The sequence below is a fragment of the Haemorhous mexicanus genome, chromosome 3 (genome assembly GCF_027477595.1).
Source record: "Haemorhous mexicanus isolate bHaeMex1 chromosome 3, bHaeMex1.pri, whole genome shotgun sequence".
NCBI classification, from domain to species: Eukaryota; Metazoa; Chordata; class Aves; order Passeriformes; family Fringillidae; genus Haemorhous; species Haemorhous mexicanus.
The window spans coordinates 57,679,944-57,696,854 of NC_082343.1; the positions used below are offsets into that span (position 1 = coordinate 57,679,944).

Sequence of the window (16,911 nt, forward strand, 5' to 3'; positions counted from 1 at the left end):
CTTTCATTAAGAAGAAGAAAGCCATAGCATCTCACCACAGGAAGCATTTCTAGACTGGTAGGCACAGCTGTTTCCCCAGAAAATCACCTTTAGATACCCAGCTGTATCTGGTTGGTGCTAGAAAAGGCATTTCTAGGCACATGTCTTTCTCACAGCCCAGTAACTACACAAACCAACACAGTCCTACCAGGCACCCTTAGGTCAGGAGCAGATCCCTGAAGACTTTCCTGGTAAGGAATGAAATAAAGCGAAACACTGGCTGGATACATCCCTAGACAGCAGGGATGTTTCCTTCTGTTTTCACCCACTTCATCTATTACATGCTGAGTATCTTTTGTCCTTTCACTCCTCTCTCATCCAACAAACCTAGATTCTTGCTCAGTTTTGTATTTCCAGAAAAAAAAAAAAAAAAGAAGACTTGACACCAGCAAATTGCTTCAATTTTTAAGCAACTCGCCTTGCATAGCATAGCAGATACTTGGAAAGACAAATGGCATCACTCTGAATGTCCTCCCCTTCTTCTCCCAGCTTTATATGCTGATGCCATAGGGTGTGGGATATCCCTTTGGTCAGTTGAGGTCAGCTGTCCTGGCTGTGTCCTTTCCCAGCTTCTTGGGGACTCCCAGCCTGTTTGCTGGTTCAGGTGGGATGGGAAGCAAAAAAGGCCTTCATGTGGGAAGCGCTGTTCAGAAATAATGAAAATATCCTTGTGTCATCAACACTGTTTTCAGCACAAAAATCCAAAACACAGCCTCCTGCCAGCTTTTCTTCATCCCCTGGATGAAGAAAATTTACTCTATCCTAGCCACAACCAGCAGAGACAAGTGAAAGAATAATTATGATATCACCTGTCTTTAGACACATTTAAAAATTTCCTCCTAAAACAAAAGACATTGAGACTATTTTATGAAAGTAAGAAGCCGAATTAACCTAACCACAAAACATTTCAATGCTGCTATTTTCACGAATTTAGGCACATGATACCTGTTATTTTAAGTTATTTCTATTTTAATGTGGCACATCATCCTCAGAGCTGACACTCTAGGGAAAAAAAAGCTCTAATATTCTAGTTGTTAAAAACCAAGATATTGTATGCTTAACATTCATTGGTTTTAAAGCAATCTACAGGTGTTAAAAATCTCATTGAAAAGGGAATTAGTCACTACAGAATCTGTCTCTTATGGAAGCAGTAAAGGAGAAAAGTGGCAGTTAAGGGAGAAGAGGAATGTTCAATTTGAACATTTCATCAAGAAATACATACATAATTGTGCTGCATAAAATTCAGAGTAGATGCAGAATAACACTAATTTTCATGTCAGGTACAGCGGATATCTCAGTGTGATTAATAAAAGAGAGTGATAGAAAAGGAGAATAAAATTGCTTGGCAGCTTCATATGTCGAAAAGAGATTTTCATATATTATATTTTTAAAAATCTTAACTTTTAAACACCATAAAAAGGAAATGGAGAAAGACTGATAATATAAGCAGTTGCCTCAATGAAAATAAGGTTTTTAAGAAAGAGCACCAAGTTTGAGTCATCTGAATTTTGAGCCTTTGAAAGCTATACTTTGCAGCAATTTTCGCATCAATAATTTTAACAATTACACATTAGCATTTTGAAAGAATGGGAAATATAAGTGAGACACATACAATGTGGTGATTGAGACATCTAAAGGTGAGAAGCAGCAGGGTTCATTCTAGGATTAACCTCAGCAGGCAGTAAATGGCAGAAGACTTCTGCCTGATACTCTACTTCCAGTGGTTCTTGTAGATCAGGTAATGTCTTTGTGCTCACAGCTGTGCTGCTCCTGGACACACTCTGCAGCAAACAGAGCAGAGCTTGTTCTTCCTCTGAGAGCTTTAGAGGAGGAGACATGTCTGCAAGTCCTCTTCAGGCGATGCACTGCCTTGCAGGCCACCCTTGTGGAGCCATTGGATGGCACTGTCTCACTTGACATGCCTTTGGATGGCACTGTCTCACTACCTTGTAGATGTTTTTGGGACTACGGACTGGCACACCTACCTAAAAGACAGTCCCTCAGTCTCCAGCAATAGCCTTTCCCAAAATAATTTAGTATATTGTTGTAATATTTTCCCCACTAATAATTAAGATCACAATTCTACTGATTTTGCCACTCTCACTTTCTTCTCAAGAATTAAGATCCAGTAGTCTTGGTATTCCTCCCATGTTGGAGAGCACTTGGAAAGGTCATCCCCTGGATGAGAAGGCAAGTCTTATATACTAACTGTAGTATTTTTTGAGTTTTTCCTGATATAAGTGAATAACTTTCAGAGGGAAAAAAAGAAAAAAAAAATGAGGTTCTTTGAAAAATATTCTTGGAAAGAATCAGTTTTTTGAAGTAGAAAGATACCATTTACAAGACAAGGAGTTACGCTTAAAATATGAAGGAGATCAGATGATAACTAATGATGCCTTGTGAAAATAACATTTGTGAATGCATTTCTTTTTCCTTGAGGACAAAGCACACTGACTGATACTAAATATTGTTATAGCATCCTTCTTTTTCTGTACCTCTTATGTTTCTACATGTCTAATTTTTGCCAACTTGTTTGTGGCACTCTCCTAGACCACCATGGTTCTTCCTGACATCCATATTAACTTGGTTTTCTGGGGGCTTTGTTTTTTTGCTTTTGATGTCAGTGCTTAGAAATTGGATGAGTCAACTATAATATATTTAACATTGCAAGGAAAAAATAAGACTGATATTTTGATATTTCATGAGCCACCCAAGATATGTTTTCAAATAATATCCTTTTTGTTTGTGTGTACCCTTGTGTGTGAATTCCCAAAACTGCAGACTACACACACATAAATAAGGCACTTTCAAAGATTTCCCTCCCAGTTTCTTTTCTTCATTAAATCAATTCTTTGTCACAAATCTTCTTTAATATTTTCTTCTTGAACTCTCTTATGGATAACTATGGTGTTAACTCAAAACAGAGGTTTGTTTTCTGAACCATTTCAAGCCAGTTTTGGCTTGTTGGTGTCTTCAACCATTACAGACTGTTTATTTTAGCTTTCTGTACATTTTTTTCCCCCCAAGGATAGTTTGGAGCATGTTCCCTCTTGGGTTCCACAATGGATTACACTGGATCTGGAGCTGCCTACTCCTGGAAAGACTTTCCCAGGAAGGAACAGCTATGAATGCCAACCATATAATATCATGAACTCAAGCAACAAAAGTCAGGGGCAGAATTTCCAGCAGCCTCCTCCAAGAGTCTCAGCCTTTGTTACCCTTCAGTTTTATGCTACTGTACCAGTCTTGCTGCCATCAAGATTGTCAGTCCACAGAACAACCTTTCTGTTTATCTCTGTTGATTTTATGGAAATTTTCAATTCTTCTCTAAATCTCCTATTTACCCAAGTGGGTAAATAAGTGAAAAAGAATTATTAACTCCAGCATATCCTAAATTTTCTTAAGAAATTTCTTTAAATTTCTTTTCTTTCTTTTTTGACCACTCTAAGATGTTCAGGAAGCTTCTTCCAAACAGATTGGGACATTTCCTGTTGAGTGTTCACCTGTTTCAGGACATCTTGGGGACAATTGTTTTCTAAAAGACAAATATGCCAGATTGTGTAATTTTCTCCAAATATCTCGAGATACAAAGGCTTTTGTGTGTCTGACAGGGTTCTTCTAGACATTAATCATCATTCTAATCAGACTGTCCAACACTTCCCAGCCCACAGACAGCTGTGGCAAATGGCACAGCGAGTGCCTAGGCAAATCCCTCCAAACCATTTTAATGCAACAGTCGTAATTAACTCTATTAGCATGGCTGGATCAGTCTACACTTAGAACTAATCAACCTAATTGTCATGCTAAGAGAATTAAACCCTTTAGATGAAAACAAATGCATCTGGGCTGGTAATTTGCGGAAAAAACCCTAACCTGTTAGGTAACAAGTACATTGGGACAGAGTGGAATAAAGCTTGTAATAAACCCCAAAATAATTGAAAGCAAATAAAAATTTTCTGAGTTGTTTAAAATCATAAAGCAAATTTTCAAAATATATTAAAATTATCCTACCAATGCCATTTAAAAGCAAGAAAATGCATTTATTTCAAATTTATGAGTCCACAGCTCTTCATTTAAAACAATCATAAAGTGTGCAGTATCAAATGAGCAAATATTAAATTCCATCTAAAGGCAGTGCCCAGTAAATAGTCCCTGCAAATGAAACAATACCTGAGAGCTCAGTTCTGAGGTATGTAGCATTCCCTCAAAGCCATCATTAGATTTTGGTACAGCCATGAAATGATGAAAGCTGAGCAGGCCCAGAAAGTGGGAAAGTGGATTTTTAAGTGAAGAACCTCTTCCTGGGACTGTCCAGCAGATCATGAAGACATTTAGCACTCTGTTTTGTGCTGTCAGACAGGTCAAACTTTTACCCCAGCACATTCACATAGATCTTGGGAAGAAGTATTTTTAGACTGTCTTACAGTCTACACAACAACTGCTGAATAAAGAGAGAAGGGCAGCAGGCTCAAGCACTGTCTTGCTGATTGCTCAAGCGCTCTACACAGTTTGGAACCAGCTCTCACTGTCTTGGAGAACAGGCCTGAGTCAGAGCAAATACCCTACACAGCTATCCACTACCAAGACATAACAAAAACACGCTCTTTCCACACTCTTCCAACATCAGAATTTATACCCATTGTAACCCACATGACAAGCATCAATGAAACTCGTGTCCCAGCTTCATCTTAGGAACCATGAAAAGCCATTCACATTATTTCAGAAGCTCTAAATTGACAAAACTGCTCTAAAAATGGCAGTATATTGGGCCTAAGTGGGTGATTTGTAGAACCCATGGGGGGCTGAGTGTTTGTCAGCTTGTGCCTCTTGGCTTCAAGGCCAAAGAGTGATCCCTGGATCTATTTTTTTACTAAAATAGGTGCAGCCATGGTTATTTTGCTTCTTTTTCAAAAGTTTGCGCATGTTATACCTTCTTCTGTTCGAAACCACTTTTAAAAACCTCAGGTTTTTTGCTCATCTTGCATAGAGGAGTGAATGTAAGGAAAAGATACACACCTGATAATCTTGCTGCACTAACATAAGATGTTATAAGTTCTGGTAAAATATTGCACTTGACAGTTTTGTGTTTCCATGCTCATTAAACTTTTTATTCAGAATTCTATGAGAAAAGCAACTCAGGTTTCTCATAGAAGAAAATTTTCCTATGGGAAAAATTATCAGGTTTCTGGCAATTCTGCCCCACCAATTCACCTGCTACACATCATCTGAAAGCTAAGAGACTTTTCAGGAGGATTTCAGGAAAACGGATATCAGGGAACAATCAAAATGACAGCCATGGATAAGGACAACTGCAGAGTCCACAAATCCAGGAATACAATGGTCATATAGAAGAATAAAGAGAAAGTATGTTTTTTAACTGAACACTAGAAGGCATTAAAAATTTTGAAATGTCTTCTCTTTCATTATAAATCACTGGAAAAGCAATTGAAAATATTTTTGATATTTTTTGAAACATTCTTTCCCCCTAAATTTTGTATCATTCTCCTTCATTTGCAAAAGAAAGTTGAAAGTTGAAAAAGAAAATGAATTGAGAGAAAAGATAAAAGAGATAAATAAAGAAAATGAGGCAAATACCCTAAGAATAAAATTTAAGAATTGCTGCAGAAATTTCACACTCTTTCAAACCTCACAGTTTAGACATGCCCTTTTATTTCCTTTTTCTCACCAATTCACAGCGTTAATTCCAACCACAGGCTGAGAAAAAAAAGAAAAAAGCCTACTTGATAATTCAACAAAGATTTCAAAAATCCCACCTCTAAACCCAACTCAAGCCCACACATCAGACAAGAGAAAGAAGAATTTATTTTGTTGTCTACTCACTAACTGATTATACCACTTTCATCCTACTGAAAAGTTCTTCATGTCAGAGACACCATCAGTAATACAACAACATATTAAGACTTCACTGACTATGAGGCAAGAAGGTAAAATGAGGCTGCTAGAAAAAACATAAATCTGAAGGAACAGCCATGGTGTGCTATTAACTCCAGTCTTCATCTCTTCAGGCTATGATATGCTTAACTACCCTGATGTCAGGAAGCATTCTTTTTCTCCTTTCCCTTTGCATTTCAAATCATCTATGTCTGGTACACTTCATTTTTTCCTTTAGTTACAATTACAGTTTTTAAAACCTTGTTTGCATACTTTCCTCTTTGCTGACTTTAATAGTTTGAGGCTTCATAAATTGGAGAGAAAGTGAAAAAGCATGTAGTTAATATATAGGAATATATATGTCTAATGAAAGGGAAATCATTATGATCACTTAAATTGGATTTAGTAAGACATGATTTAGATGGAACAAATGATATGAGAATGCACTACATTCATTTTGAAGTATCAGTCATCCAAACTCACTATGCCCTAATAGGCAAGTCACACAGAATAAATTAACAAGCATCAAATACAGCTCTCCTCACATCAAAAATCATTGGCTGAATTAACATCAGGCTTCTGTAGGAAGGACAAGAATCATCCAGCTGGCTCTTGAGTTATACAAAGACACATTATCGCCTCATTATCACTGTGAAGTAATAACTGAGAAGAGCTAATTTTGAGTAACAATACATAAATATTCAAATTTCATTTATAAGTCCTTAAAATAATGGTGAGTAAGAAGTAGGGGAGATTGGACTCTATTAAAAAATATTAAACCAAAGAAAATTTAAATTTACCTCTTGAAATTTTCTTGAAGTATGTATCACATGTTCCATAAAAATAAAAATGCTTTCACCTTCATAGAGTAGTGTTTTAGCTAAAATTCTGTGAAGAGAGAACAGAGAGGAACTACTTATGAACATCTGCTCAAGCAAAACAATCTTTGTTCTAATATTCTTTAGGATTAAATTTATTCACACATTATGAATCATGATTTTTGATCGGGAGACTCTGTCTTGTAAGACAAAATGTCAGAAATGTTTGTTCTAGCCTCAGTTTGCATTGGTGTTTGTTTCTAGTCTTAATCTTTTCCCAATGTAGTGAAGCAGAGAGCAGAAATAACACAATGTGAATTAAGTTCCACACAGCATAAAGAACAAATTACTATGTACACATTTAAAAAGTGATCTGTGAGAGAGGCACTACATGAACGAATGCCAGGCTAAGCTCTACAGGCAGAAAACATACCTTGAATCAAGATGATAAACAAACGTATCACCAAAGCTTAATCACTTAATCATTCGTGGCTGCAAAACGTGATTTTGTTTGTCAAGCTATTTGCTGTGAGTCATTCGCTTGCTCTGAGTGGAAGAATATGATCAAGGCATTGATACTCAACTTAAGTCAGTATTTTCTGAAGTCTGTGGAATTATGTCACCACAGTATGTGGGGAGTTGGTCCATGTCACACTTGGTTACAATTTAACCATAATTTCTAAATTTGTGCCCTCAATTTGTGTAAATTGATTCAATCTTTAGGACTGACTGAAAGACAATACTGCTGCACAAGGCAACAGTATTGTTTTTCTCATAGAAATTCAAACTTATCAAGAAAAAGAAAATCAAATCCATACAAAAGTCATGGATCAAGCTATAGCCCAAAAGGCAGAAATCTGTAAAGCAGTTTGTGTGCCTGTCCATCTGAAGGCAACAAAAAAACCTGGTGGTTTGCGCTCATGTCATTGTCTTGAGTCAGAGATATAGCTGAGCTCTGAATATTCGGATATTCACCCAGGGCTATCACAGTAGGGCTCCTTTTGAAGGCAGAGAAGAAATCAAGCACATACAAGGACCATTATTTGTGAGATTTGTCTGACAAAATCTGCATATCCACTGGTGTAGCTCTGCAGACTACGGTGGTGTACCAGAACTGGGCAGGTACAAGTGAGTTTGTACAGCTTTTTTGTACAGCAGGGTGTGTAGCACAGGGCAGCAGGGATGCAGCACTGCTGAATGCTCATCCCTGGCTTAGGGACACTGCAGAGTGGGGCAAGTGCTGTCACAATTAGCTACAAAGCCACTGGAAGATGAATTTTGATGTCAGAAGATGTTGCCTTCCTATTTCTAATGGCAAAATGCCAAGAGGGCATGACATGCAGAACTGCAGCCCCTTCAAGGACTAGATCAAAATACACCCCAATGTCCCAGCGTGCAGGGAGGTGGGAAGGCAGAGATATTCCCTGTCAAACCAAAACTTTTTATATGACTTTGGTTGATGACATAGTGCTTAGGCCAATTTCTGTGGGAAACTCAAACATTTTGTTTTGACTTGCTCTCTTTCTGATGCACCTTTGGACATGAACAGTGGGTTTAGCACAAATCCTACTTATAGTGAATGATGTAGATCAGAAATAAAGTTATGGCATCTTTCAGTTTCTCTGGTACTCTGGGAACAGCCTCGGCTTTCATTGTCTAGCTTGATTTTCAGTCACGTGAGAGAAATAGAGCAGCTTAAATGAGTGCTGAGATGTTTTAACCCACCACGCTCCTCAAGGGAGTTGAAGAGATGCTCTGAAACACACACAACAGTCCAGCTATCAATTTGTTGAAACACTGCAGGCTAAGTCTGTCTGAAGTGGCATGTCATTCTGCTTGACCCATCAGATGACACTGTCAGTCTTTGCTAGAAACAAGGGAGTTAAAGCACAGCATGTGTTAGGAGCAAACAGGCCAGCTTCACAACTAACATGAAGCCTAGTAGAGTCTGTCATTGGTAAAATAAATAAAAATGAAAAAAGGTTTGATTTGAACTTCTGAATTGAAAATTAAAATCTGAGTTAATTTTTTGTGTCAATATTTTTTCCTTCATCAAGGTTCAATTAAAATACCAGTTGAATAACACACATAATAACACACAAAAGCTCATCTGTTCATAGATTGAACCTTTCTTATGAAGGGCAGATAGCTGTACTGATTTGTACTGGGACAGCCACAGGCATAAAATATTCTACTGCAAATGATCTTAACATCTGTTTTTATAATTTTTATCCCACAGTTCCATCAGTCAGCAATGTGTAGAATTGCCTAAAAGTTTTGTATGGAAATGTTTTCTAAGTACGGGTTTTGCATAATGCAGGACTCTTCTTTCATAAAATATGGATAGAGGGCCTTATATTTAATAATAATACAGAACATGAATGGGCTTGTTGATTGAATTTTTTGTAGAGCTATTTTCTTATATAAATGTACTTAGTTTCAAAATGTGTAAATCCAAGCTGTGTTATTACGTTTGTTGACTCACTTTATTTTCGTTAATTTACTGGATTGAAAAATCTCTGAGGCATCCAATGGAAGAGATAAGAAAAAATAAATAATTAAACTCTTGTCTTTTATAGCATTGTAGTGAGCTGTTCACATTTTGGAGCTGTTCCCTATATTTATAAAGGCACTTGTATTCATTCAAAATACTATGACTTTATGTGAATCCCAGTATGAACAAAAAGAAAGAAAATTGGAAATTTTTATTGGATATTCTAAGACTCATATCTTCCTGCACATATAATATATTTATATACAACATCTTCCCTTTTTAAAAAAGGGGGTTCTTTATTTCACCTCATTTTTATTCCATATTAAATATATAAATACTGACTGATTTAATGATATTTGGCGATGATGTGCATCAACAACTTGCAGCCCAGAAGAACAAATGTGCCCTGGGCTGCATCAAAAGTAGTGTGGCCAGCAGGTTGGGGGAGGTGATTCTCCCCCTTTGCTCTCATGAGATCAGGGTGCTTCATCCAACGCTGGGGTCTCCAGCATAAGAGAGATGTGGACCTGTTAGAATGGGTCCAGAGGAGGATCAATAAGTTAATCAGAGGGTTGGAGCCCCTCTCCTGTGAAGACAGGCTGAGACAGCTGAAGATGTTCAGCCTGGAAAAGAAAAGGTTCTGGGCAGGCTTTACAGCAAACAAAAAATCCCAAACAACTGAAATTTTAAAATGCAGATAAACTTTTTCCATCTCCCTTCTGAAGAATATTGGTTGAAATTACTGTCATCAGCACTACTTTATGATAATTACCAATTCATGCTGAGACAGTCTTCTGGCATAGAACATTTCAGTACAAATGGTTCAATTTTAGAAAAGACCTATCCTACTGAAAACAGGATCTTTCTCAAGTAATGAGTGAGAAATCAGACTAGGCAGTGCTTGCTGCTTTGCCAATAATATGATCAAGAGCATTATAACTAAAAGAAGTCTAGAAAAGCAGATTTGCTTTACTGAGGTAAATTGCATAAACTCACAGTTCTGTTGCTGTATTGCAATGATGTGTTGTAATGTTTCTCAGGACTTGTTGTAGTGGCTTCCTCAATAAAAAGGGTTTACAAAAGAATTTGGTTTGAAATACCTTTAAAGTAGTTCCTCTTCTGAGGAAATGTTGGGACCAGGAAGAACACATCAACAAACTATTCTACTACTTTAATTTGAAGTAATTCCATGTCTGTTCAGGTTTACTGCCTGCTATTGGACACTTGACACAACTGAGACAATTTACTCCTTCCAACAAGGTTTTTTGTAGCAGCAATTCTAACAATTCCATGATTGTCACAAAGAAATATATGATTTTCACTGTAAAAAGTGAGATTTGAAATTTAGATATCAAGAACATGAGACAAAAACTTCCAAAGCCGAAACACTTGGACAGAATATTTTTAATACTTCAGTATATTCCACCTATTGAAATGCTATCAGAAGGCTAATTGGCATGAGGGGTGAAGGTTGACACTTGGATTCCCTGGTCTGCTTTGCTGTCAACTCTCTTGTACCAACTCTGAGCCCAGTCTAGAGTAGAAATATAATTTAAAAAATAGGAAAACAATCTTTTGTCACAGCGGTGGAGCAGTAGTAAAGAATGTACAGAACTCAAGAGGCATAACCCTGGGATTTAATAAAAGACTCTTTTGCACTCTTCAGTGTACTATAGCGAAATGTGGTCAGTGTTTCAGCAACTCACGACCAAAGAAGTGGAGGTTATTTTCTAATTTGAATTATTCAGAGTGTCACAGGGAAATGCAGTTATTAACTTCCCTCATGTCTCCCTGTAGCATACTCAGGTCAGTCTCTTTGCCTCTATCATTTTATACAACCATGCCCCAGTGGTGCTTGTCTTGGCTTTTATGTAAAGCAGCAGCTGACTGAGAGGCCAATGTTTTCTCTTTCAGTGGCAGCCCTACTTAATTTTGGCTAAAATTGGAGGAAAAACTCCTGCTTACTTCAACAGGATCAGGGTTCACCCTGGTTGAAACATCAAAACTTATTTCAGAGTACAAAGATGCTGAAAAGATAGTGGCAGATGGTGGGGATGAGCCAGCCTAATCCCAGTGCCTTTTTGCACCTAATTTGGTGTATTTATCAGGAATATTGCATAATATAAGGGTTTCACATAATTTAAAGAAGAATTCATACTGAATACGTGAAGTAAACTTGCTATTGCTGTTATTTTTCTTGCTAGTGGACATCTTGCAATCTATGAAGCATCTGTGCATGACTTTTGCCCCAAAATGTTAACTTATTTATGAGGAAGCACATTTCGTAAAACTTCTCCATAGTGAATGCAAAGTTAGGGCTGGACTTCTTTTACTGTACAGCAAGTTTCTTGAGTTTCTGGGATAAAATAGCTATAAAAATGATACAGGTATAAATCTCACAGGCTGAGGTCAGGCAGGAATTTGTACATGCTCGCGAGCTGTGAGGAAGGATCATCTTTCAAGATGTGTTGTCCCATTTCTCTCTGCTGTCCTATTTTAGTAGCCATCCTGGTCCTGGACAACAGGAAAAGAATCCAAGAAGCTGTGGCTGTTCGATGGATAGGAAAGAAAGGTTTCAGCAGACTGTGAAAAGTTTTTCCTTTTTTTTTTTTTCTAGGAAGAGCCCTTTCTCCCTGAGTCTGGCTGAAGAAGTCTCCAGCAGCACAAGTCTCTGGTGTGGTGAGTGCTGTACACCTTAGAGATGTTCAAAGGAGCTTCCCACAAAAGAGAGGATTGTCCAAAGAATTTAGATGAGAGCGATGTGTCTTCTGGAGCACCCTCTGAGCAGGCAGTGAGTGGGGAGATCCCACTGATGCAGAACACTTGGTTTGCAGCTGACCAAGCTGGCACAGGCAGTTTCTGAGGCTGCTCACTGCTGGAGATGGGCATGCAAGAAAGAGCAGTGGTGTGGGCTTGGGAGCTCTCACAGCTCCTGAGACATTTTTGAGGATTTGTGGTTCAAGTCACTCTAATCTAGTACAGTGTCATGACATTTATGCTGTTTTTAAGAACAGAGTTTGAATCTAATACAGGCCATGCCCTGTGCTTAAGTGTCTTTGGTGGCCAAGACCACGGGGGTGTTTCAGAAAAGCCAAGATGAAAACAGCATGTAAGAAGAGTGGGGTCCTGGGACTGGTTGCATGCTCTTTCCTCAGGTAATACAGTGTCTCAGGCACTCCTCAGGAGACCATGGCAGCTGGACTCATACAGATAAGCTTACAACCATTTTAAGGATACTTTTGCAGAGTCCTTGTGATCATCAAAACAGTATTTAAAACTAATAGTTCCTAGGCTGTGTCTAAACTTTTGGGCATAGAATTAGCATAACCAGGCATTCAGCCAATATGAGAATATATGAAAATTTCCATTGTGCCATTTTCCAGCAGAAGATTAACAAGATTAGTAGCAAAATTTGCACTTCTCACTGTTGTTTACTGATGCCTGTGACTGTTGGGCAATGCAGTAACACATCTGCTAAAGAAATGGAAAACATTCAAGTGCTATCAACTTTGTGAGCAATGCCATATGGGTTATATTTACTCAACTGGCTTGTACTCAGCTTGTCATTACTGTTAAGCATTTTGCACAGAACATGATATAAAGGTCACTCAGACTAGCTGGATTTTAAAGGTAATAAGGAAAACAACCAATAAATCATAATAATTCAGTGTGTGAAGTCAGATACATTATTTTCTAGTCACCAATAACAATATTTTGCAAGCACCGATAAAGCCCCTGATACCACTCACATCATGCAGAGGAAATGTAGACATTTGCAGCACCATAATGCTCCTGAGTGCATTGTGAGATGGAGACTGTTTGTGCCTGCAAGTGGTTACTCAGGTATTAGCCCAAAGGAAGTGACATTTCATTGTTCTGCATGCTAAACACAACTACCAATATTTGCACTTCTTTTAAGGAATAAACATAAAACTGGTTCTGGAAAAAAAAATGTCTTTGAGATGACTTGTGAATTCTGTTAGTAGCTTGTGGTACATTCTGGTAACTGGTTCTGGCAGGACTTTCTGGATTAGGAAAAGAGAGATAAAAAGCAATTTAGTAAATGGTGGGAATTTAGTTAATAAACTTGGAAAAAGACCTGACTAGTTAATTTAAGATGTGCAGTGTCAGGAAAAAATCTCACAAGAAGGCTGTAAAACATTATGTCTAAAAGACAGAAATAAATCACTGAAATGTATGTCATATTGCAGCAAAATACATAATCAATGTAATGCATTATTTAGTGATTTTTTTAGACTATATTTCTAAAAAACCAAATACAAGGAGTTATTTAGGGGGTTTTTAGTTTCTTTTGCAGTTGGAAGGTCTGGCATTTAGAACATGTTAACATGCTTTGTAACAACATGCAGAAAGAAAAATCCAGGTAAAATTAATTTAACAACCCCCATATCAAACATTCAGAGGTAAAATCTCCTACAAATTACACAGAAATTTATTAAAAATATATGTATTTGGTGAGAGTGTGTTGTTTTGTGGGTTTTTTCCCTGAAGAAAGAAAGAGAAGGATTTTATTCTTGAAGAGAACAGTCCAAGACTTGGTTCATTCCTCCCAGACACTCTGAAAGTGTTTTGGCTTTATAAAGAAACACTTGGCATGTGAATCAATTGCCCATGTATTTTGTGCCTTTTGAATGCCCTGGCATATCTCAGTTGCTCAGCACCAAGTAGCAGTCTCCAACTCCTGTTATAGATTTCTCCCCTCCTCTCCAAGGATGGATCTGATGCTCAGGTCTGACACAGCAGCCTGGATTGCAAAAGAGCTGCAGGAAGGTAAGAGCTGTAATGAGGATAGAACCATTGAGATGGCACTATCTATAGCTTGAGCAGACAGATGCACTCATCTACTGAGCACTGATAGGAAGTAAACAAGATGAAAAATGGAAACCCCAAAATTCCGTTTATTTACCTGAATATAATCTTGGCAATATTAATGAAAGAACCCATAAGGAAAGTCATCTCATTCTATAAACTGTAATGGATTCTGTGATGACAAGAACCAAATCTGCTGTTTTAAGATAAAAACATGAGCTTGGAAAATGCAGCAGAGGAAGACTGTATGCAGTCCTCTGGAGTGCACACATAAAGGTCTGGTTCAAGACTCAAAACCCTTGCACATTCTTCACAGCAGCTCATTTATTTATGAAAATAATGCACCATGCAATGAATCCAAAGAGTCTTTGCTAAATACCACTCTTCACAGATTTCACTTGGGTAAAGCAAGTCTCAAACGTGGGATATTTTTTTCATTTAACCTTTACAGCAGAAAATTTTAAAGCATTGTCCTCAATTTACTTGGAACAGCAGAAAGAGTCAGAATTTGACAGGAATTTCTAAAACCAGCTGTAACATGTAGCCGACATCCATAACTAATATGAAGGACAAGTTTTCAAAGCTTTGGAATCATTCTGCAATCTTATTAAATCAGTACAATTGGGACATATGCAGTGTAGCCATCCTGTGTCTTGAGACCTCAGCTGATTGTGGCAGACCCTGCAGAGCACTCAGTGGACAGTCTTGAGAGAATTGTCTGCCAGGTGTGAGCAATGGCTTGAAGTTTTGCTGCTTGTGGTTCACCTAAACTGAAAATTTAAGAGAAGAATATTAAAGGTAAGAAAGAAAATGGAAAATTATAAATATAGCAGCTTTTAGATAGCTAAACAGACGCAGTTATTTCTATAAAAGACCATAACTACAGATTAGAAGACATATTGTAAGACATATAATTACCATTCAGAATAGAACAGCTATTTTAAAATTAGGAATTCTACATTATATATAGTTGTCAGGATTTCTAATACAATAAAACTGCTTTGAGAACTGTATTCATCAGTAAAAAAAAAAAAAATCCCACATGGAAAGAAAGCCCACATAAATAGGTTAAGAGCCCTAATAAGCCCAGATTTGTTAGAAATCACATTGCATTTTATTTATCCTTTTTTAAATTCCAAGTGCTTTTGTATTTCATTAACTGACAACATTATTATAAATTTGGCTGCAGACTCTAGGAAGTAGACAAATTTTCTTAAGGTGGAAAAGACATGTTTAGGTTTTCTTCTACTGATATTCTCATTAATTGATAGTAATGATCGTTCAACCTAATTATTTGGAACAATTTTCTATATTTCTGTGTTTTCTTATCTGGGTGTTTTTTTTTCTTATTTCTTACGTCATTGCCTTCCATGGATTCCACTAGTTTTTTATTTGATGATAAGTAAAGCAAACTCTGCCAAATGTATTTGATGTGGATTTTACCTTTTCTGTTGCTGAAGGATTTTTATTTTGTTGTACTCTAACTTAGCTGAGAATCCCTTCTACCTTTGCACACCATCCATAGCATAAGAAAGGCCAAGAGATCTACTGAAAATAAAATATACATGATTGTTCTGGACACAGCAGCACTTCATTGACCAGTCTTATCTCAATTTCTTGTGTATTCAGCTATTTGTGGATCTCCATGGTACCTCTTCATGTGCTTTGTCTCTGGGCATTTCAATGGAAATGTCCTTTCCTGTGTCCTGACTTCATTTTAGCTTTCAACATTCATTTATGTGTTTGTGATTACCAACAGGATCCAAATTCCTCACTGCCCCTTCTGCAAGGTCTCATTTTGCCTTTAGCAGAAGCTTCTTTCTTGTTCAAACTTTGTTTCTTCATAAAGGATTGCTACCTTCTCTTCAGTTGTACAGATAAATTTTGGGTTATCAATCTAATTAAATAAACAGGAAAAAATTCCACAACAAATGTTTGTGATTTCGGTATCTTTTTAGACTTTCTTTTTAAAGTACCTGTAGTTGTAGAAAGCTAACAATTGTAGGAAATTTGTATCCTCTCCCCCTTTCCCCTTTTTTTTCCCCTTCCTCCACAGAAGGAAGGCAATCAGGTCTAGAGGTTTTCTGGTGCACTTTGGTAGAGTGCTAGTGGAAGAAAATAGAGAGGAATGATGTTTCGAGCTTCCAGAGCAGGAAAACCTCTTTAGAATTTCTAACAGGACATTGGGATGAGGAAAAGATTTCTACGCCAAAGATAACTGTGTTGCTAAATAGAGCAGCTGAAGTGGAAGAGTTGTTATTGCCATCTCCATTCTCAGAAAACTTGGAAGAGCTGCTGTGTAATTGTTTCTGAGACCACAACACTGAAAACATACAACAAACCAGGTTAAATACCCATTACTGCTCACTCAGCATCACATATCAGATTTATGTTATCACTGTGTCCCTCACTCAGAAGTCTGTCTGTATCTACTGTTAAAAATAGAGACCTTAACACCAGCCCCAGATCAGTTTCTGCATTTCAGAGCACCAGCAGAGTAGTACAGCTGAGTACCTCATCAAGATAAGTATGAGCATATTTCATGAAGCACAATTCAGTGGGTAGCCTGGTCACACAGTACTCAGGAAATCTGAGTACAAAGAAAATAATAAAAAGTTCAGATGCTGTCAATTTCAGTTTTACTTAAGAATATAAACCTAATATTTCATGCAAAAGCAAAGCTAAAACAGAAAACCTCTAATCAATTTCTTCCACAAATGCTGTGGCATCATATCAATTATATAAATGTTATCTAGTGACATTTTAATCTGCCAAAATAAATCTATTTCATCAACCTCGAATAAATAACCCCATGGAGGTTTTGTGTTGGTTTGGTTT

At 37.4% G+C, this 16,911-nt stretch overlaps 1 long non-coding RNA gene across 2 annotated transcripts in view; it reads left to right on the top strand.

Annotated features, from left to right (window-relative positions):
• Window positions 1–16,911, top strand: part of LOC132325080 (uncharacterized) — a 78,471-nt gene that overhangs the window by 46,695 nt on the left and 14,865 nt on the right. For both annotated transcript variants that reach the window (XR_009485826.1, XR_009485827.1), the window contains one exon: window positions 11,861–11,922. This is a non-coding gene — a long non-coding RNA (uncharacterized LOC132325080). The remainder of the gene's footprint in view (window positions 1–11,860; window positions 11,923–16,911) is intronic.